We start from the raw sequence: 23,185 nt of genomic DNA, 5'->3' as shown, positions 1-23,185 counted from the left end.
CAGCATATTGGTTGCTTCAGAGAGCTTTTCAAGTGCCAGATATTGGAACACTGCACAATTCTAGAACCACCTCTCCAGTAACTTTTTTATATACACAACAGTGATAAACCTACAAAAGGACACAACAGTCACTATAACATCACTTTGTTGAAAAAGTTCAGCTGGTCTTCTGAAAAAGTTTAGCCTAAGATAATGCATAATTTTATTATCGTTTGTTGAAGTGTTATCTCAGGGGAGCAAGTACTGCATAGCATACAGACATTAAAGCAATTGATACCATAATATTGAATACTTACCTACAGATTTAATTACTTAAATCTTACAAAAATTAAGAAATATGGATTTACTGCAGTGTCACTAGTAGCAGAATGACAGTATACACGTGAGTGCATGTTTGTGCACAAACACTGAAATATACTTTGAGCTTATAACCTCAGTTAATGCAGATCTGTAAACAGCATGAGAACAATGATTCACAGTGTCCTCTTCCAACTACATTTGCCATTTAAATTAATGGTCACTTAAATGTTGATATATTTTTATTATTTTTGCATTACACACATTGTGTAAAACCACTCCTGAGACAAGTTCCATCTGTTTAATATTTAAATTTTTCTGAAGAAAATTCTGCATTGTTTCAGGATTTTTTTGTACAATAAAAATTTCATACACAAGCTGACCTATAACTCAGCAAAGCAGAAAAGCATTTGCAAGTGGTAATTAATTATTTCACTATGTTTTTATTGGGCTATTTTCAAATATAGAGGAATGCATTCTGTTCACAAAAATAAGAGCTTTTCCAAGTGCTATTATTATAGAATAATGGAAGTACTCAAATTACCATTCTGAATTTTTTTTTGTTGTTTTGATAATGTTGTCCCTTCTCTAAATAACTCTTAAATATTAGTCTCAAAGAGTAAGCTCTCCAATTTCAAAACACAGGTTATCCAAAGAGGGAGCATAACCAAGTCCCTGCAAGTTTTGTGTTATTCTAATGACACTGGAATGAAATCACACTTAAAAGACTGTAAGCCAACCAGAAGCTAAAATGTGTGGGAACAACACACGGCCATTATTCTTTTAACAAATACAAAGATTTCATTTATCCATTGCATCAATGGAAATTGACCGCTAACTTTCTTTAAAAAAAAAAAGACTCAAATCATGAGACTATCCCAAGTTTTGCCAAATGAGGGAGGCTAACATTCACTTAATTATTCAATTTTGTGATTTCCTGACAAACTGTAAAAGCTATTTATGGCTTCAGAGTCACAAGCAAAGACAGAGCTCAGGTCTTTCTCTGAAAGATAGAATAACATGAGCATCTTTTGCACTAACAAGACTTGCGGCACTTACTTCAGCAGAGCTGGCATTTCATTTATCAGCAGGTAACGGCGCGCATGCGTGCACACACACACAAACATACACGCATACGCTAGAGCAGAGCAACACATTCTTAAGATATCTGCCCTTTACAAAGTTAATTCACAGATTATAAAATGTTTGAATTTTTCTTTTTTTTTGTTTGGTGAAAGATATTTTTTTTTGTTAGTAAGCACTTAATAGTTTCCATAAACTAATGCAAATAAAGAAAAACCTATTCAGCTTTATAAATCAGATACATGTGACTGGACTTAAGATGAAAGTCCTTGTGAGCTGGGAATCACATGCTTTACTTTTTTCTTAAAGTTACACACAGGCTAACCGACTAATAAAAAAGGAAAAAATATACTTTTTTATTCAAAGCAACTCTAGCATTAACATGTTCAATAACTCGATAATCAGACACTGCAGTAGATGGGTAACAATGACTGTTCTTTCCTGCTAACTGTAGATTGTTCTAGGGAACAACTTCTTATACTGTAGCTTCTCAAATTCTTTGTGATTGAATAGTGTCAAATTCATGGCCTTGTCAGTATGCCAAAACAAATAAAAAAAACCCAAACAAAAAACCCTAACACACATGCATAACAAAGAAAAAACAAATCCCAAAAAACAAAATCAGTTTTTGAATAAGACAGCTCACAAAAGGTCTCTGTATAATTTCAGAAACCACCATTATTAGGCTACATTCCTTTTACTCTTAAACATCCAAATCTTCACTTGCTAAAACTCACTGATAATAAAAAAATCTATCCCATTATATATTTAGATTTCTTTGTGTGGATATTAAAATAAACTATGTTTTGAAATTAAGAGTTAAAATACCTCCTCTTGATATCCATACATATTTGCCTGTATAAATACACTTAATCATTTTACAAATTACAGTATTTATATTAAAGCTTTCAGTCAGCATATCATTACAGCTTAATATGAACAAACAATTCCTGTGTTTTGGTTCTGTCTTCAAATCATTTTTGGAGATAACGAAAACCAGCCAAAATGCGTCAAATAAACAACGCATTTATTTAGAAAAATAAACTGAAAATGCTGCTTGTCTTTCAGATTTATCCATGAAATATAGACAAATGACTAGAAAAATTTCATGTCCAATACGTATTACAAATTACTCCTTTAACAGTAACTGGAACTATAATGTCAAGGCTCAATAGGAATATTTTGGATGTATAATTTAATAGACTAAATTTATTGGCTGTTAATATGATAAAAATGGATGCTATTAGAAAAGATTATATCCCCTTTTTAAATCACCTCATCACGTTGATGCTTCTTCATATATATACATATATATATGTATGTATGTATATGTTTGCATTTATTTAAACCTAAGAAAGGATGTTAGTCCTTTCCATAACAAGATCCCCAAAGTAAAAGAGAGCATAAATGCTTTGCTTCAGTTCTAACTTTTTAATTCCTTTTGGAGGCCCAGCAAAATATAGCTTGTTGTGGTCAAAAATCTCCTGGGGCCATCTGTGCAAATGGTGGTGCACATCATTACCCTGAATGACAGTGACAGTGCAAATACTAGAAGTGCATTAAGATGCAATCTCAAACAGCTGAACTTTGTAAAAGTTGGATGGAGGACAGGAGACAGCAATCTTTTAAGCAATTTAACATCACTGATTCCCTGTTCCTGTATGGCTTTGAATATGTACAAGGTATGACAGAGGTCTTCTTTCCCCACAGACAGTAAAATTCCTGTAAATGCATTAATTTTCTGCTGTCACCTACATGCTTCATTTATCCTTTTGGCTACATATTGAAATATTTTTGGACGCTGGCTGGATCCATTAAAAACATTGTTTGTTACTCTGGTTGCTCAGCACAGAACTCAAGTGTCAGGCTTGGAGAAAGCAGTATTCTGCAATGGGGCAGGACATTAAGTTTTCCTTATTCATCTTTCACAATAAATGGAATTTAAGGCTGTGGCATTTGCCAGGACTCAGCTTATAGCTGTCTGATTGGAGAAAGATGATTCAATGCAGATTACACTTGTGATCAGTTGTGCTCTGACTTGAAGGGTTCTTCCATTCTCCATGGATGGTCAGGTTCCTGGTTACTTTTCAGATCTGGTCTGTGAGAAGTCACAATGATGAATCTGATATGCAAGAAATTAATTGATATGCCTCCAAATGTAGATATTCTTTCAAGCCTGAAGGTGCTGTTAAAAAGAGAAGACAAGGACAAAGTTATAAAAATTTTAATTTAAATAGACAAAGTTAATAGTAAATAACAGAATTTTGAATGATCATTCCATTTTTCCTGTTAGGACAAGTACAAAAAATTGTATTTTGAAACTTGACCTTCCATAGCTGTGCTTTATTATTGATACAAGCCTTTGTTTTCTACTGGGGTAAATGGGTTTAACTTGCAGTGGTTTTAGAATCACAATGTATTACATGATCTGAGAAACTGATTGTTACTATTCAAGGTCTTTGAATATATGGAAATATTGAAATCATAATTTTAAATATTTTTTAAATTTATTCTTTTTAAGAAGATTATCCTTCTTGATGTATCAAACACAAAAATTCATCTTAACAATATGCCTTATAGCACAAAATGAAACAAGAACTTCTGAGATCTGAAAAACAGAGCATTACACATTAAGCATTTACAAAAACCTCTAAGAATTCAAGTCTAGATTAACTGAGGAATCTGGATTCTAATCCCTGTTTTCAAACCAAACAGAAAGTGAATTCAGCAGATGTTTCGCACCAGACAGGTAAATTTCAAAATCACTAAAATACTATTTAAATTTTTTATTTGGATCTTCACATTCTCTTTTTGTGGAACTGCTTTAACTTATATGAAACACTAAAATTGTCCTGAAGTCAGTGAAAGAGAATAATGCTCCAATCTAATGCTGACGTTCAATGACTCACTAAATTTCCTTTATTTATTACGCAAAATAAAGCAAAAAGATAGACCTTGAGATACTTACCTGTTGGTAGCTAGGGCACTAACTTGTGTTACAAGATTAAATTCACACTTCCTGAAGAGAAGAATGTGAACTTCCTCTTCCAGTGTTAGTGATTTACACTCAGCACTAAATACTGAAGGGGGGAGGAAAATTACTTCTTTGCCATTAGTTTTATGAATCTAGGCCTTCATATTTCCTCTTATTTCATATTGACTGGAATGCATCAATTTCACAAAAATTGTTAAAGAGTAGGACAGAATATCACTTTGGCAAGGAAAAAATAAATAAATTTGAAGTTGATATATTATTAATCCCTTTTATTTTTTTTCCCACAGGTAACACGAAGTATCAACTAGTCAGGGAAACCTAATTTAAAAGTAGTTCAAGTTAGTTGTTCCTGAAGCAGCCCATGACTCTGTGGGAAGCCCAGGCTAGAGCAGCTCCGGACCTTGTAGGAAGGACTCTTGAAGGAGAGGTTTGTGGAGGACTCTCTCCCAGGGGAGGGACCTCTGGGGGAAGCAGGGAAGGACTGTAAGGAATCCCTTCTTCCTGAGGAGGAAGGAGTGGCAGGAACCACCAGCCTGTGAACTGACTTTAAACCCCATCCCCCTGTGCCGCTGGGGGGAAGGAGGGAGAGAAACCAGGAACAAAGTGATTTAGGCCCAGGGAAGAAGGGAGGGCTGGAGTAACATATGCAAGCCCTGCTCTTTGTGTTGTCTGTGTCCTGTGTGTGTTTGATTACTATGAAATTAATTATTATTTTTCCCCCAGTTGAGTCTGTTTTGCCTGGGACCTTAATTGGTGAAGAACCCTCCTTGCCTTTTGTCTCGAGCCATAGCTTCTAGTTGGCCTTTGTCCTCCTCATCCCACAGTGTGTGTGGGGGGACAGGGGGGCGGGAAGTTGAGTGACTGGCCACATGGCAATTTCTTTGTTGTCATGTTAGGCCCAACAGCAACATTTATCTTCCCAGGCATAAAGGTGAGTGGGACAGGTTGTAGTTCCTAGCATCCTCCTTTCTATCCTTTTTAAAAACAGGAGTAACGTGTCCTTTCTTTCCGTCACCAGGGACTTCATCTGATACTGCCATGACTTTTCAAATATCATGGCAACTGCATCCACCAGTTCCCTCAGGACTCTGGGATGCATCTCATCAGGTCCCATGGACTTGTGTATTTTCAGGTTCCTCAGATGGTCATGAACCTTGTCTTCCCTTACATTGCGGGGGACTTTCTCTCTCTGGTCTCCATCTTGTGGGCCATCAACATGAAGGTAATATGGAAGAGGGGTTGCCAGCAAAGACTGAGGCAAAAAAGTTGTTAAGTATCTTAACCTTCTCCTCATCTTATTGTTGCTAGTTCACCATTGTTGCTCATTAGAGGGGTATGCTTTCCTTAACCTTCCTTTTCTGGTTTACGTACCTGTCGAAGCCCTTCTTGATTTTTTACATCACTTGCCAAGTTCAGTTCTACGTGCGCCTTGGCCTTTCTGATCTCATCCCTACATAACTGGGCAGTGTCCCTATACTCTTCTCAGGATACCTGTCCCCTCTTCCACTGCTTGTGTAGGTCCATCCTAAGGCTTATCTTAGGATAGAACTGGTTACACCAACTGTGAATGAATTCCTAGGAAGTCTAATTATTATTATTTTTTTTAATTATTTTTGGATATGTTACGATACATCTTTCATGAGACAAATAGTCAAAAAATATTTCTGGAAGGGTGTTTTTTCATGTTGTTTTCTCTGGGATACATGCTTACTATCAGCCAGAAAAGCTATTTGCTCCAGAAAATAGCTTTGGACTGAATTTTATCATTACTGAAATAATTTATACTAAGTGATCAGTGGACAACGATTAAACCATAAAGCTAGCCTTGCATATTAGGAACTTCACTATATAAAAGGAAATCTGAATCCACTTTCTGGTTTGACTGCAGATTTCCTTCAAGATCCAAGCAATACTTATCATCTACACATTGCAATTTAGCAGCATTTTATTTGACTCTGTTGTTTTCAGCCTCTACAGATTTCTGCTTCATCTTTTCAGAATGTAAAAACTCTGAAACATTGAACCTAGTAACACAAAAACTAAATCAAGAGAGTTTTGATGCCTGTTGAGAACTTTCTATAGTCAACAGAAACAAATAAACAAACACTATATTGCCAGAGGTAAAGAAAAACTTGGTTCTTGCAGCATCCTTCTGCTGAATAGCAGAGGGGTGGGGTTACATGGCTAGGTAAACCTGAGGCCTACCTATGCTTTACCAAATAGAGGGTCTGTATCCGAGATGTGCATGAAGTACATGGGAACCCGCTTGTTAATTCTTAATGTATTTTCTTTTTGTTGTTTAATAGCAGGCTTTTAAACATAACAGCTAGATGATGTGTGATATTATTTTAATCTTTCTGCCCTTATTTTTGCCCTCCTTTTCGTGCTAAGTCAAAGTAAATTTAATTAATTAGCTTGAATGCACATCTGTGTCAAATGGAAGTAGAACAAACATTCAGAGACAGCTAAATGTCTAACAAAATAAACTTTTTGTTTCTAATAATTAGTGAAAACTAAATAATAACATGCTGGGACGTTTGGTTACAAAGTTTATCTATCTAGTTTAACAAACACAATGCCATAGCAAGCAAATTATTAAGTATGAAGCAGCTTTGCATTTGCAATGAATTGTCAAAGAATGCCACATCCAGTATCTAGTGCTGGAAGGTTCCCTATCAATGCTGTACCTATTACCTGTTTGCTTAATCTAAGGACCTTGCCATCATTAATTGCCTTGTAACTTTCTAATGGTTGGCAGAAACTACAAGCGATGGAAAGCCTGCTAGTTTAGAAAAGACACCACAGTCCCATGCCCCTTTATGTGCCAGTGTTTATTCTGTAAAAAATCAGATTTCCTGAGGTTTACTTTTAAATTGATTAATTCCTGAAGCTGACTATGCAGCAAAAACCAGAATGAGAATCCCTGTGAACCTCTATGCACTAAATAAAAATAATTTATTTGAATATATCACATAATCTACATACAAGTGGAAAAAAATATTTATCAGTCAGTGAAAAGGATGTCAGTCTCAGGACAAAGAGAAGCTCACACAGAATAGTTAAATGCTTTAAAGGACTTGCACACAGTCTTAATTTAAAATTTCAAGTTTTATGTTCCAACTTGTAGAGTTTAGAGGTTCTTGTATAATTACACGTCTTAAAGTGATGTGTGAATTGTTTTTGAATGGTTCTCCTCAGAGTACATCTTCCAGTTGACAGGTATAACCTTTTGTCATTCAGCCCTGGTTGAAATCAGCCATGTAAAAGACAATGTAACTATCAATATTGCTGGTTTTTTTTTACAATTACTGAACTTTCATCTATTTCAAATTACTCAAGCAATCCAGCAGGCGTGTAGGATTAGGCCTACTTTGCAAGCAACAAAAGACCAAAAAATACCTGAAAACTGCTGCAGCTTTTCTACCGATTTGCCTATTGAGGGATGAAATAATTTATTATTCCAGCTGACAATATGTTTTCTGTTAACAATTGCTTTAGAGGATTCACTTTTTCCTTTATTATTTGGCACAAAAATTTTGCCATGCAAGAAAAAGAATTAATTTTGCTGCCAGTAAAGATAAGGAGATTACTGAAACTATATTATCCTGTTCTCCATAACATATCAATGTGATTAAATTCTCACAATGATTTATTACTGTTCTGGTTAGTCAACATACTGAAATTCAGTTTTTCCTTTACAAAAGAAAAAGGTCTTATGTGGTGTTTCTGGACACTGCAAGCTTCTGTCTTTTTAGCTAGGAATGTTTAGCTGCTAGAAATTATTGAGTACCTCACAGCTGAATCTTGGGCAGAATCCTGTAAGTGCAAGAGAGGCCCTGAGGTAATGCAGCAATGTGAGAATTTTTACTACAAGTCTCCATACTGCAGTAGAGTATGGGACAACTTCCTGATCAGCAGCTGCAGCCTTTTTTCATCACAAAGCATAATATAAAGGATTGTATCAACTGCTTGAGACTTCATGGATTGTGAAAGACAAATTGTCCTGGTCTGAGCTAAGACAGAACCATTTTTCTTTTTAGTAATTTTACTTTTCAGTTGAGTCCCTTCTAAGTAACTGCACTTTCTGAACCTAACATGTTTTCCAGACAGTGTCTACTTCTAGGACTGATAACGCTCAATGTTTATTAGCTATTGCAGAGGTAACAGCATGAACAGTATGCAGAAACTTCTACACATTCATTCATTTACCAACACCTAACCAACTTCTTTCCTGAGCTTCCAAGGAAATAATGGTTTCAGGAAAAAATTGAATGGGAATAGCAAAATAAATTATAAAAATGTAACTGAATATATTCTTAGATTAGAGGTGAAAAAAACCCCAAACCAGCATAGCTAAGCATTGGTAAATTACTTAGCACCTTTATATGGCTTGTAGTTTAACCACAATATGTATTAAAGAGATAAACCTGGCATGACATTTACACTGAAGGTGTATGAAAGAATGTCCTTATGGTAAGCATCATGTATTTTCTGGGAAGGGTCAAGTACAGCTAAAGTTGTGAAAGAGCTCTGATTTGTGAAGTAGGACATACTCTACAAGAATGTATTTGCTTTCTAAATCATAAAAGTAGATACAGGAAGCTCAAACTTTTACAAATATACAACGGTTTAAGGCAAACTTCCATTTTAAGTGATATCCAAAACTTCTTCAAATACATGTGTATAAAACAGGAGATGGTCCTCTAAATTTTCTCTTAAAACCTACTTATTAGCTATCTTATTCCCACTTATTCACCACATCCAACATAACAAGCCATATATAAAAAAGGCAAGAATACCAGTTTATCAGAAATATCAGTATTAATCTTTTTCTTGTGCATTCAGAATGCGTAGGCCTCAAATACTGTGTTTAGCCATCACAAGCTATTGAGCCAGCAATTCTGTGAGCTGTTCACTGAAGAGGTTAGTCATTTTGATGGACTACCTTGAAAACAAGAATAAAACCTTTGGATCTATTTATCTAATTCAGTTGGTATGATATATAAGAAAGCCTGCTACAAAATCCTGATTCCAATCAGAGTGGAGGTACATGCTCTGTCCTGTGTAGACTGGAATTATTTGTGAAGTGATGAATCAGTTCTGTGCCTGTTGAGTTGATAAGGTCCTCACCAATGTTCTTTTCCAAGCCACAGCTCAAACTAAGAGAGTTTGAAGCTCTTTAGACAAATCACAGATGGTACTTTGAATATTTGAAACCCCTCTCCAAGCATCTTCTCCTCTGCATTGGACAGCCGGGCAAAATCACTGTTAATTCTTTTTAAAGTAGGATGGGCTTTCTGTCTGTCATAATCAACAGCAAAGTAATTTGGTTTTGTTTTCTGTGATTGATGCATCCAGGAATGGATTGCTGTTGCTAAACTAGTCAAAATTATTATAAGGAAGTACTTAATCTTGAAAAAAATGCCCAAATCTTATAAACTCTATATTTCAAGTTATATGCATGAATTTTCTCTATTTTGTATGCCCTTGTTCTTTATATTCTATCCTATAGACTCTTAACTTTCAGTTTCACAAAACAAATTCTCACTTACACACAATACTAATGCCTAACATAAACCTATGTTTGCTGCTGTGCCCTTGCATGGGAAGGTGATTTCTTCTCATGAATTAATGGGAATCATCACTGTTTTGATGCTTCTGCAGTCTGATGTTCTGAGAGGCGCCTGTGTGTCTCCAGTGACTTACATTGAATAGTGAATAACAATACAAGAAACAAAACTAAAAAAAAGACATGTGGCCCCAGAAGCTCTGTGGGACACCTCTTTCAGAGCCTGGAATAGTCTAGAAGACAATAAACTGCCACCTATCAATCAGAGAGATTAGGGAGAAAAAAACCCAACCAACAACCAAAAAAAAACCCCAAAACCTCCAAACAAACAAAGAAAACCCTCCCAAAAAACCCTAAAAAACACCACCACAAAAAAAACCCCACACACAACAAAACCAACACAAAAAACAACCCTGGCAAGTAAATAATGTTTGACTTCTTATAATGGTAATATTTTCCTGTGTTCCTTCTTTCCTTTTAATGCTAAAACATCAAAAAAACAAAAAAAAAGGACTAGTGTTAATTTATACAACCAAGAGAGCCCATCTAAGGCACTGACCACTTACTGGCAGTTCAAAAGACCAAATTACGTCAGGTGGGGCAACTTTCAGGAAAAGAAGGATTGACACACACATGACACTGCTGTATCAAATATGACAATGGAACAAACTAAATTTATTTGGTGAAAAGCAGTGACCTGGTCACTACAACACAACTAGACTAGGAATTTACACAGGGGGTTCTCTGTTGCCCTGATGGTGCAGTTAGTCAGATATAAGAAAAAAAAAACGCAATCCATAACATTTATGTAAATGAAGCAATCAAAACACAAATTCACTTTTAAATAAACTTTCCTGAAATTCTTCATAAGGACCAGGGATGATTTTAGACATCAGTGAGCAGACTCTGGTAAAGATAGCAGCACCTCATGTTATGCATCATGTGACAAAGCAATGCACTCAGAAGAAAAAGGGGAAGTAAACCTGCTGTATCTATACTTCGGATAATTCCCTTGTAAATAGCTGAAAATGAGCTCTGCTCCAGTAATAGCACAACCTATTTTGTTGTAGTGGGTTTTGGGTTTGTTGGGTGTTTTCATCTGCAAAGAATTGTGCTTTGAGCAGCGCAATGGAGAGGTGAAGTACTTAATGGAAATTCTTAGCCAAATAAAACAATTAAAATGGCTTTGTATTTTCTTTGCAAACCCAAAAACAGAATCTGGAAATTTGGCCTGATGAAAATTTTATTCTAAAGTTAATACTGAAAAATGTACTAATCAACTCTCCTTTTTAAAGTTATCTAAGAGACTCTTAACTCTTAATGCCTAAAAAAGCCTCTAATCAAGAGCAGTACAAAAACTTTTAACAGAAGAAAACTGGAACAGCTTTATTTCCAATACCTCTATAATCATACCCACAAACGTGTCTTGGGATAAATAACTGCTATAAACTGAGTAATTTGTGTCAATAATGAGAAGTACAGGCTACCACTTATGTAGAAATATTTAACTTTCAAAATACATTTTCTAGACAAAAAGAGGCATCAATGTGTAAGCGTCACTAAAAGTCAATATGTTACATTTACAATTGCAAACAAATTGTTTTACCAGTGTCATAGTGATTTTCCAGTAAGAAACTGAGGAAACAGAAAACCAGCAAGAAATATAACAAGCTCTTAGCATGTGGGTATAAAGCATGGGATATATCTAATCCCAACTGTAAGTCAGTGATCAGCTGAAAGCTCATTGCTGATGCAACAAAATTTTCATATACCACATCAAACTGTAAAGTACATAATGGACAAATGACAAGCTGACAGCTCACTTCTGAAAAGCCTTTTTCCACAGCACCAGCTTCCATTTCGAGTGAAGTCTTACCACTCCTCCCACCAACACAGAGTATGTGTTGAACGGTAAATTGCTAGCTGCACCCTCCTGCAATGTTCTATTAAAAGTCTTAGTATAACTGTGAACTTGTTTTGCTTTGAGAACAAAATTCTAGACTATTTTAGGGAATGTCTAAACATAATCCAGCAAAGAGTAGATGAAAAGACACTCAGCTGCCTTTGTTCCTGCAATGAGCATGAGGTAAACAAATCACCAAGAGAATATGACTTCCAATAAAATATAGGGAGATAAGAGGGATGAGGTTAAAAAGAGTCAGAAGACTTTAACCCCTCTTCATGGCATGGGAAAACCCAGTTTCTGGTGTGGGACATAAGGAGTAAGGACAAGAGGGCAGAATTCAGTGAGGTTTTTCTTGCAGTTTTTGTTATTTGTGGCTGTTGAGAAAGGGGGAAAGCTGGCACAAAGTGCAGCTTGGATGGTGGTGATGCTTGCAGATGCAGGAACTCATAGCCTGGAGGAGCCCTGCCACTGCGGGCAGTAGTGAGCCTTTAGATGTGATGCCCCAAAATATGGAATGCCCTTGGCAGTGCATTCATAACTCTCAGAAAAACTGAAGAGGATGTGCCTTTGTGGAGGCTACAGAAGAGGGTCCAATTGACCTCTCAGGCATAGGATACAGTTAGTGAATAAAGGGCTAATTTGTCCTCACAATGTGGTTCTTACTGCTTTTCCAAAACACAGCAACTCTTGAGACAGCCTTCTCCACCAAAATCTCAAAGAAGCTAGAGATGCAGTCATGAGCAGCTGAAGCCATATTGCTTCATACAGAAATACAGAGAGTACTTCAGATGTGGGGAGGCTGCAAGTCCAAAATGCCTCAGGCAGACAAAAATAACTCAATTTGGATTTGTTTTATCTCTGGCAACAGAGGGCAAAAGAAAGGCAGTCTACCTACACCATCCCCTTCTACAGCAATTTGTAAATCTAGCACATCTGTCTCATGCTTTATTTATGAGTGAATGAAAAACAATTGGATTTGTGTCAGCTAGAATATATAAATGCTGAAAGGAATGACAGAATTCCATTTTTCATTTTAGCCGTACACATACACAGTCTATGTTTTACTTTCAGTGTGAGTCAAAATACATTGGCTTTCCTGCCAGAGTTCCAACTAACCAGCATGGACACAAATGAACACTTCAGGCTGGCTTGCACTGCTTGAAATAATGCAGCCTAGTGGCCACCTCAGATGGTCTTGATAGTGGAAAAGTAAAACTGCCATCTTTCTTATCTTTCTTTTTGATGACTCTGACTTTAACACCATTACTGTATTAGCTATATTTCTCATGTTTCTAATTTAACAGAAATATAGCAGGACAGCTACAAATGGGAACAAAAAAGTGAAACTGCAATCTTGTCTGAAATCAAACTATACATTAGTTGAAAAGGGGAATTATCTTGTATGCAAGGATTTTCTGTAGTAGAGATTAGAGGTGAATAATTCTCTTCATGTATCATCCTCCCTCCTTTATCCCCTGAATACCTCCCATAAATAGGAAAGTTCAAAAAGTGTGAACTGATTAAGAGTTACCTGAACACTTCAGCAACTGATAAGAATGCATCAGTAGTAACTGATAAGTGTCTTTTCTGCATTACAGGTTTTAATTGAAATACAAGTTTTCTGTTGTTTGGATAGTAATTCTTTAAGAAAGCAATTAGTAATAACTTTATTTTACTGTAGCTATCAAACATTAGCAGTACAAAAACTAAATGGAATGATGGTGTCTCAGGTTGTTTGTTTTTATTCCTTTAAAAATAGACAATCAGAAAAAAGTAACCTAAAAGCTTTTGGAGGAGGTTCAATATGCTCTTGATTGTGATCAAGACAATGCTGCAAAGTTCTCCCTCAGAAAATTACAAGATTAAACAGATAAAACCCCTTTGTTTAATAGGATTTTGAAATACTGTTAACCGGCATGGAATAAGAAGGGAAATCGAAGGAGGCTATTTATGTTATCTGTATTAAGTAAAATGCAATTCCAAGTGTTGGATCCTGTAAGAAATATCCAGTGCACTAATAACGATTAATAATATTTAAGCTTCTCATGTATTTTTTCAGCAATTCCAAAAACTACATTTAAAAGTCTGCTAAGGGGACAAAATTTTAGTAAACTTAAAATCTAGCTTATATTCAGAAATCACACTTACTAATAAAAATACTGGCAACCTTTCAGTACTTACAAAAATACCTGCATACTTAAGAGAAGGTATTTCCAAACAAAGTCAACAGAAATGATCACTGCTTGACCTAATGCTGTTATACTTTTAATTTCATTACTGGTGCTAAACTGATGGGTTTTGATGGAAGATACAGAAGTAAAATATGTATTAATAATATAATTTAATCTTTCTTACTGCTCTATCAGTTATGCTCCATGTGGCATATATCAGATCCACTTTCACCTTCAAAGAAGACTGCAATACAGCAACGATGTGAAAGGCCACTGCTCTTGTCTTTTGTTTGTTCCACTCTATTACTTACGGAGATGTCTCACACTAGGTGGACACCCACCCACCCGCATAAGCCTTGCAACTTGGCTGGCAGTATAGACTGGACCAGAAGTGGGATATTTACATCAGCAAGAAACCAAACTGCGTATAAGTTGCACACATAACCCTGTGGTAGAGACAGTGAAGACTTGTACTTTCTCTTAGCAGACATCCAAGAGTGTCTACACCCACCACTGCTGGGTATGCACACAATGGGTGGCTGGGGTGTGGCATTCCCACCCCAGCGGCATCCTAAATCCCACCTGCTTGCTGAGTCTCAGCTCCTGCAACAGCAAGCAGACTCACAGCCAAGCTGGAGCATTTTAACTACAACACAGGAAAAAGATAATCTGAAAGATTCCCAGCATTTAACAATGAGTAGTGGTTTGCCATTTTATTTCTTCTTGTATTGACTGGAATGCTTCCATAAGGCATTGTTTAAAAGAGGTGAAATATATTGCTGCCACATTATGCTTCCTATTTTGCTTTGTGAAAAATGCAATTTTTCTCCCCATGGAAATGGACACTGATGCCTTTAAAACCCTGACAACCTTTTATCTTTTCCACTACTGGTCCATGACTGCTTTGAGTGATGAAGAGACACTCCAGTGTTTCTGGTCTTTTCCTAAAGCGTGATACAGACACTGCTAAAAACCATTCATGTACAGATGGGTCTCTAACATTTTTTTCTCCTCTAATCTTTTACCCTCTCTGCATTTTAATACCTCTATAGGCATTTATAATCTTAATATTAGAATTACTTACTTTAAACCTAGATACTTATGTTTTTGACATATAAAATGTGTGAACTTACCACACATTAGAGAAGTGATAACCTCAGAATGTAATGTCCCAATAATGCAAGATGTAAATTTAAGCAATGATAAAAATATACTAATTTTATTTTTAAAAATGGAAATTTACCTTTTTGTTTTGCTAGCTATCCAGGTTCCTAGCACTTACAATAGTCACTCAGCTGTCTTCTCTTCAATTTCATAATCATACTAATTGTGTTTTCTACATGGTTGCTCAGTCTTCTGATGTTATAATGGTCAACACCTGTTGATTGTCCATCGAATCTTCAGAGATAAGAGCATGTTCTCTATCTATTACATACACATACCTTCTTTCTATGGTTCTACTCACTAATGCTTTGTAAAATTAAAACATTCACCAGTTACACAGCCAATAATTCACTTTCTCTGTTTTCAGTCATATCCTTCCTCTTGCTTACACACTCTGAAGGACCTCTGGAAATGTCATTTAGAAAAGTATAAAATTCAAAATTACCCTTGAAATGCCTGTGTTTAGTGACTACTGAATCCTGCAGATGCCTTTACTTACTAAAAGATGCAGATTGCAACTTTACATATTTTGGGTTTTGTAGATATGCTCAAACTCTTTGACGGGCTGAGCCACTTTGCCCTGCTGACATTCATGGTTGATTTGGATTCAGAAACAAGCATTCTTGTACCTAATTTCTCTATAAGCATAGATTTTCCTAGAGAAACCTGACCAGATCTGGTCCACTTGAAGTGATTTCCCTTTTAATTTTGAAATGCATCCATAGAAGGCATAAAGAAGAGAGAGTGGACAAAGAGAAAATAGGAAGGAAGAGATGGAAGCAGATCTTGAATGTTAAAACACCCTCCTAGTAATGAGAAAGGCAATGTTTATTTTTCTGCTGTGACTAGTTTTTAACACCAGTCTTCCATTTAGAAGACAATCATGATTCCCAATTACAAACTACTCTGAGTGTGGGATTTTGCCCCATTGCTTGTGTTGAAACAATGCAACATTTGCAGAAAATAATGTATGAGTCATCGCGCAACAGAGAGCATGACTGAAGTTAATGACTCACTACAGGTTATGGGAGGATTCTGATGAAAGAGGAATATAAACAGAGAAAAACGTTTTATACTTAAACCATACTTGCTCCCTCCTTATTTCTATCCTAATACTGTGCTACTCTAAAGGATTTTGACAGCTACCCTAGGGCACTTGGCAGAGAAATTATAAGCAAAAATGCTCTCTCAGGATCTGAAATGGGATGCAGTTTTCAGGTGGATCTGCCAGAAACTTCCTTAAAGTGAAAACGCTTATAACACCAAAAGGCCCTTAGATTTTTAATGTTAGGTTTCAGTAGGGTCCCTGGAAAAAAGTAACATTTCAAAAAGGCAATTTGAAGCTGTTGTGTGGGACTGACCAAAACTGAAAATGGTTTTGAACCAATCTCCCCTTAGCCAGGATGTCCCTCCAAGCTTGCTCAACATCAAGCATTTTTGATGGCTTCCTATAAGACAATAATCTTTAAAAAATCTTTTTTTTATTTTATTTTTTTTATAAATTTGTCTTGGAACCTGCCAGCGCAACAGTACTAAATGTTCTTTGCCTGTTCCAAAATTTCCATCCCACATGCCAAACATTTTGCTCTGCAGCACCCTTAGCTTTTCTCCCAGGAGGCACAGTGTACCCGCATTACCTGTTGTACCTGCAGGACCTACACAGTGTCCAAAAACTGAAATGAAAAAAAGGGCAGACAGAAGTTATAACAGCTGTCACACAGACACATAAGCTGTTCTAATGCAGTCACTGCAATTTACCCCATGAAACTAAAGAGGATAAAACAGCAGTCTTGTTATGGAGTGAAGTCCAAGTCATTCATAGCATTGCGTCTTCATTTTGTTTTCTTCTTGACTGCTTCAACTGATAATTTCTTGAGCATTTGCAAGCCACAAAGAAGATTAGTATTTCGTGTAATATAGAACACCAAGTAGTATTTCCCACTTACATACTCTTCTGGGTTCTACTGACTGCTAATAAATAATTAGATAGACAGATAGATAAATAGATAAAAGAAACATACTCCTATAGATGGGAGCAATAGAAATTCCCAGATAATCCTTTCCTCAGGTGTTTCTCTGGATAAGTTTTCCATGTAACTTAACCCCTGAAAAAAAGAGTCTAAATTAGGGAAGCAATCAGAAACTAGGTTTCATGTCAATCAGGCTACAGTAGTAAGAGACTTGGGAAGCAATCAAGTACAGAGATTTCACATAATTTCAACCTATTTGCATTAATCTGTACATGTAAAGAGCCTGAGCTGCTGTCTATAGTTATTTCATCTCCACAATTTCCAACTTTTCATCTAGCCTGAAGATTTTATGAGCTGGCTTTGGGATTATTTTATCATAGAATCATAGAATCTTAGGGGTTGGAAGGGACCTTGAAAGATCATCTAGTCCAACCCCCCCTGCTAGAGCAGGGTCACCTAGAGCACATCACACAAGAACGCATCCAGGTGGCTTTTGAATGTCTCCAGTGAAGGAGACTCCACAACCTCCCTGGGCAGCCTGTTCCAGTGCTCTGTCACTCTCACAGTAAAAAATTTTTTTCGCATATTCACCTTGAACCTGCTATGCTCCAATTTCCACCCATTACCCCTTGTCCTATCACTGGTCATCACTGAGAAAAGCCTAACTCCATCTCCCTGACACTCACCCTTTACGTATTTGTAAACATTAATGAGGTCACCCCTCAGTCTCCTTTTCTCCAAGCTAAAGAGACCCAGCTCCCTCAGCCTCTCCTCATAAGGGAGATGTTCTACTCCCTTAATCATCTTTGTAGCTCTGCGCTGGACTCTCTCAAGCAGACCCCTGTCCTTCTTGAACTGAGGGGCCCAGAACTGGACACAATACTCCAGATGCAGCCTCACCAATGCAGAATAAAGAGGTAGGAGAACCTCTCTTGACCTACTAACCACACCCTTTCTAATGCACCCCAGGATGCCATTGGCCTTCTTGGCCACAAGGGCACATTGCTGGCTCATGGTCATCCTCCTGTCTACCAGGATTCCCAGGTCCCTTTCTCCTACACTGCTCTCCAGCAGGTCAGCCCCCAACCTGTACTGGTGCATGGTGTTTTTCTTCCCCAAATGCAGAACTCTACACTTGCCCTTGTTGAACTTCATCATGTTTCTCCCCGCCCAACTCTCTAGCCTGTCTAAGTCCCTCTGAATGGCAGCACAGCCTTCTGGTGTGTCAGCCACTCCTCCCAGCTTAGTGTCATCAGCAAACTTGCTGAGGGTACATTCTATACCCTCATCCAGGTCGTTGATGAAGATGTTGAACAACACCGGTCCCAGTACCGAATTTATGCACTTAAAATTTTCTCTCTATGTAAGGCAAATCAGAGTGCAAAGTAAATGAATACTTTCATGAAAAATTGTACTACCAGATCTCCTGTTACTTCAGAAATTACAATACTTTTGGTGTGTAAAAAGTACACACTGCATCTCTTAGTTGCTTTATCACTTGTGATATTCAAGACAACAATGCCTGCCAGTGCTACAGGAATGTAGTGGTAGTATTTGCAAATTCAAAGTTTCCAACACTTTTGAAAAATGCTGCATTGCTATTGCAACAAATTAATTCAGAGGTGAATAACTGAAATGTAATTTTATGTGTTCCACAAGTTTCTGACAGAGGGAAAGCTGTTTTGTCTTATTTTGTTTTGTTTTATAAATGGACACATGATATTTTGCTCAAACGTTGTATACCAATATGATGCAGTTATATTCTATGCAGCTTTTATTAGTAAATCCAAAGACTAAGTATTTCTCCTAGGCAAAAAATAACCCATTTTTTTGACCAAGTTACTTCCTATGTAGTACCCATCAGTCAAAAACCACATCCAGTCACTAAATTGGCACACTAATAAATTAATTCAATGGGCCAGAGCATCTACAGACAGTACTCTGACAATATCAATGAATACTAGCATGAGAGAAAGCACGTTCATATGTTTGTGTTTTAAGGAATGGAGAGAAAGGCATCATTATGCTCCAAGACATAATTATGTCATAACTGAAGGAAGCAAGTAAATGTTAAATTACAATACCACTGACAGTGTTATTAGTTAAAACTAACCAAAAGTCTGATGGATATACTCTCTGCTTGAACTATAAACAATAGTTACATATCGTACAAGTGATATAGCAACACGGTGTTTTCATTTCAATTCATAAAGTAACAAAGAAGAATACGTGTGGTGGTCGTAAGACTGAATCAACTGAGGAAAGCATTCACTGAACAGCCTGAAGGGACAGAATCCTCTACTTAGTGCAGATACCCTTAAGACAAGAGTAAACATGACTTCAGACAATACTCAGTGTTAACACAGAAAGACTAAAATGGAGTCTGTAAATTCAGGAGGAAAATTCAGACTCACAGAAACATGCACTTCATCATATTGCCAATTTCAACTAAGTCAAGAAAATTAAGACCAACCCATCCATAGCCACTGCATACATCAGAGAATTCTAACATTGCTTTCTTCAGATTGTTAAATGGGAAATAGCTCATGGCATACACATGCATCAATACCTACCTTATATTAATCTCTGAGCAAAATGAGGCTTAATGCATGGTTTAGAAAATACACATTAGCAATCCCAAACATATCTTCTGGAGATAATTTCATTATTAAACTAGACATTATTAGCAGTATCTTTCATATTTGTATGTTAAGACTTTAAAATTTCAGAAAAAGCAGGCACTAAAAAAATCTAAAAGTTTTAAGTGAGTTCAGCTGAACAACTGATAGGAGCTACCTGAACTTGAGGAAAACTGCAGTAACTAATCTTCAAGGGGTCAAAGAGACTTTCGCATTGTATTACATAATAGCTAAGGAAAAATTGAATTGTGGGAAAGGTGAGCATAGGTCTCATGGTTTTAACAGATCAAACCCAGTATTTCTATAAATGGTTATGCTTACACTGATGAAATTTGCCTGCCTCTGCTGGTGCTGAATTTGGCTACAGGTTTATAGTCAAGAGGTTGCTCTGAGCTCCCATCATTAACTATTTAACATAAAAAGGCAAGAGGCTGAAATTTACTGCAGTCTCTGAAGCAGAATTTTCTTTGCCTAATGGAAAGTTGAAATGTCAGTTCAGCTAAAGTAATGGAAGTTAACTTTCAGATGGTGGAAGTCTAACCAGCTAAGCACAGAAGCAGCCCCTGTTAAGTTCATATAATGTTCTCCTGCTAGCAAAGAGTTACTTGAAGCACCACAGAACTCAAGTTTTAACTTATTATGGATTTGTTCTCCTTAACCTATACACAGACCTGTCACTATGTCTGAACCTCAGAATTCACATGATATTTATGTAATTGGTTGTTTCCACTGTAAAGAATACTTGAATCAATACCTTGTGCTGAAGTTTATGTCCCTACAGGAAATACCTCATTTTTTGGTGAGTGTTTATCCTTTTACTAGATTATTAGAATGTGGTTAAAATGGCAAAAGATTTGGCTACTGCAAAGACTGTTTTAAGTCTCATCAGAAACATTAGATCAGATAAAATTTTCACACATGCAATTGGGTACATAGCCTCCAATATATAAAAAAGTCTCAACCACATTTTGGACAATAGGAGTCATCTTGGAACAGTGATGATTTACCCAGAATGGCCCAAAATTGAAAGGCAGAGAATAAAAAAAAATACAAGAGGCAGAATTTCTATCAGGTGATGATGAGGAACATCATGGTTACGGAAGGTATAGCTTATATGAAGGTTATTACGAAAGAAAGCACTAAAACCACTGTGAAGAAGAGAAATAACTGGTGCAATAAGTCCCTATATTTCACTATCAGAATCATAAAATAGAATGGCATTTGAACAGCTACTATGGTTACTTAACTTGGTTTTAGGGGACTTCTAGAAACACTGGCATAAAACTTGAACATTTATTCTTCAGAAACTGCTATGTATCACCGTAGTATCCAAACACACAATGCATAGCTGCTAACTCAAACCTTCCTCATTTGGCTTTTAAAGTTTACATACATATATATACACACACACACATACAATATGTATTCATATGTAGGATAAAACCCACTATTTCCACATCTATAATTTCCTAAGCAATGCAATGTCTTTATGCATACCCAAGTGTATGTATTTTACAGATGCACATATTCAGGAAGGCACGTATTTTTTATATTACACAGTGATAATGTTTTCCATGAAAGGGAACAAGGAGCCCCTGGAGGCAGGGAGACTCCCTTCCCCCGTGGTTGTTCAGTTTCCCTGTGGGACATTCCACACTGCCAAATCCAGTGGAAACTGGAAACTGGAAACTAAGGAAATGCAAGCTGGACTCTCAGCTGTGCCACTCATCTGATGGCCATCTGATGAGCTTTGCTAGCAAGTATGAGAATTAGACACCTTTTTTACTGTAGTCATTGGTCAGTACTTTGAAGTAATCCTGTAACCAAGACTCCCAGCATCAGAGGCTTGCTTTGGCTCCACACACAGTCTAAGCAGTTAGCTCACCTGAAGCTTTGTGTACACAGTCTTTTTCAATCTGGAGTTACAAAAAGTGGCTATAAAATTACTTTCATAATCTTAATAGCATGGCACATGCCAAATATTGTAACTGCTGTGAAGTGGGCCTGTGTTCATGTCATGAAGTTCAACAAGGCCAAGTGTGAGATCCTGCACCTGTGTTGGGGCAATACCCAGTATCAATAGTGGCTGGGGGATGAAGGGATTGAGAGCAGCCTGGGGAGAAGGACTTGGGGTATTGGTGGATGAAAAGCTGGACTTGAGCCAGTATTGCGCATTTGCAGCCCAGAAAGCTAATCCTATCCTGGGCTGCATCAAAAGCAGGTAGGGTACCGAGGGGTGATTCTGCCCCTCTAGTCCACTCATATGAGATCCCAGCAGGAGTGCTGTGTCCCGCTCTGGAGCTCTCAGCACAAGAAAGGCATGGACCTGTGTGAGCAGGTCCAAACAAAGTGCCACAAAAAAGATCAGAAGGATGGAACACCTCTCCTATGAGGAAAGGCTGAGAGAGTAGGGGTTGTTCAGCCTGAAGAAGAGAAGGCTCTGCTGGGATCTTTTTGTTTTAGTACTTAAAAGGGGCTTGTAAGAAAGATGGAGACAGACTTTTTAGTAGGTCCTGTAGCAGTAGGACAAGAGGTAATGGTTTTAAACTAAAAGAGGGTAGATTTAAGAGACTAGATTTAAGGAGGCAATTTTTTATTATGAGGGTGGTGAAACACTGGAACAGGCTGCCCAGGGAGGTGGCAGAAGCCCAATCCCCACAACCATTCAAGGTCAGGTTGGTCGGGACTCTAAGCAACCTGATCTAGTTGAAGATGCCCCTGCTTAATTCAGGGGTTAGACTAGATGATCTGTAAAAGTCTCTTCCAACCCAACACATTCTGATTCTATGATTTGACTGATGCATAGAGCAAGATTTTAAGAGAAAGTATTAAAAAGGTCACAATATTGCCAATTTATACTTCAATGTGGCAGTGAATAAAAAGAACTATTAGGGACATTAGACATAACCTGCACAGATCTATCTGAAGCAGCTACTAAGAGATGCCAAACTCTCTCCCCTTCTCTGCTTCTCTCTCTCCCCACTTCTTGTCCTCTTGTGTTTTTCATCAAGTGTTTTGCCCAGTAGCTACTTCTGAAATGCATGATTCTAAAAATTCTTTCTGACATCTGTTTCAAATTCATCTTTTTTCATGCCCTTTTCAAGCTCCAAATCCTATCATCAGTACAGTGCGGCCAATTCACCTCTGACGTAACTAATCTAGCCACTGGCTCTAGGGGTGGCTTTGGTCTTCTCTGTTCAGAGGGTTAATTTATGTCTAAGTGATTTAAAATGACATTTCAATGCAATTCCTTCTTAACTGTCATGTTTTATAAGATGCATCTGTACTTTTACAATTTCCATTTACTCCCAGGATCACCTCCATGGCTTTTATGAAATGCTACCTATTTCATACTGTATTTCCTTTTTTTGAAATCCCAGCAATGTTCTTA

General features: G+C 37.1%; 1 protein-coding gene across 1 annotated transcript in view; it reads right to left on the bottom strand.

Annotated features, from left to right (window-relative positions):
• Window positions 1-577: 577 nt before the first annotated feature.
• The window catches only part of PRR16 (proline rich 16), a 144,834-nt gene continuing 122,226 nt past the window's right edge, over window positions 578-23,185 (bottom strand). The window contains exon 3 of the mRNA XM_051641938.1: window positions 578-3,565. The gene's annotated coding sequence lies outside the window, so the exon portion shown is untranslated. The remainder of the gene's footprint in view (window positions 3,566-23,185) is intronic.

This window comes from Apus apus, chromosome Z, assembly GCF_020740795.1.
Source record: "Apus apus isolate bApuApu2 chromosome Z, bApuApu2.pri.cur, whole genome shotgun sequence".
Taxonomy (NCBI): Eukaryota; Metazoa; Chordata; class Aves; order Apodiformes; family Apodidae; genus Apus; species Apus apus.
The sequence above is the reverse complement of the archived record's forward strand: the minus strand, read 5'-3'. Positions and strand labels throughout refer to the sequence as shown.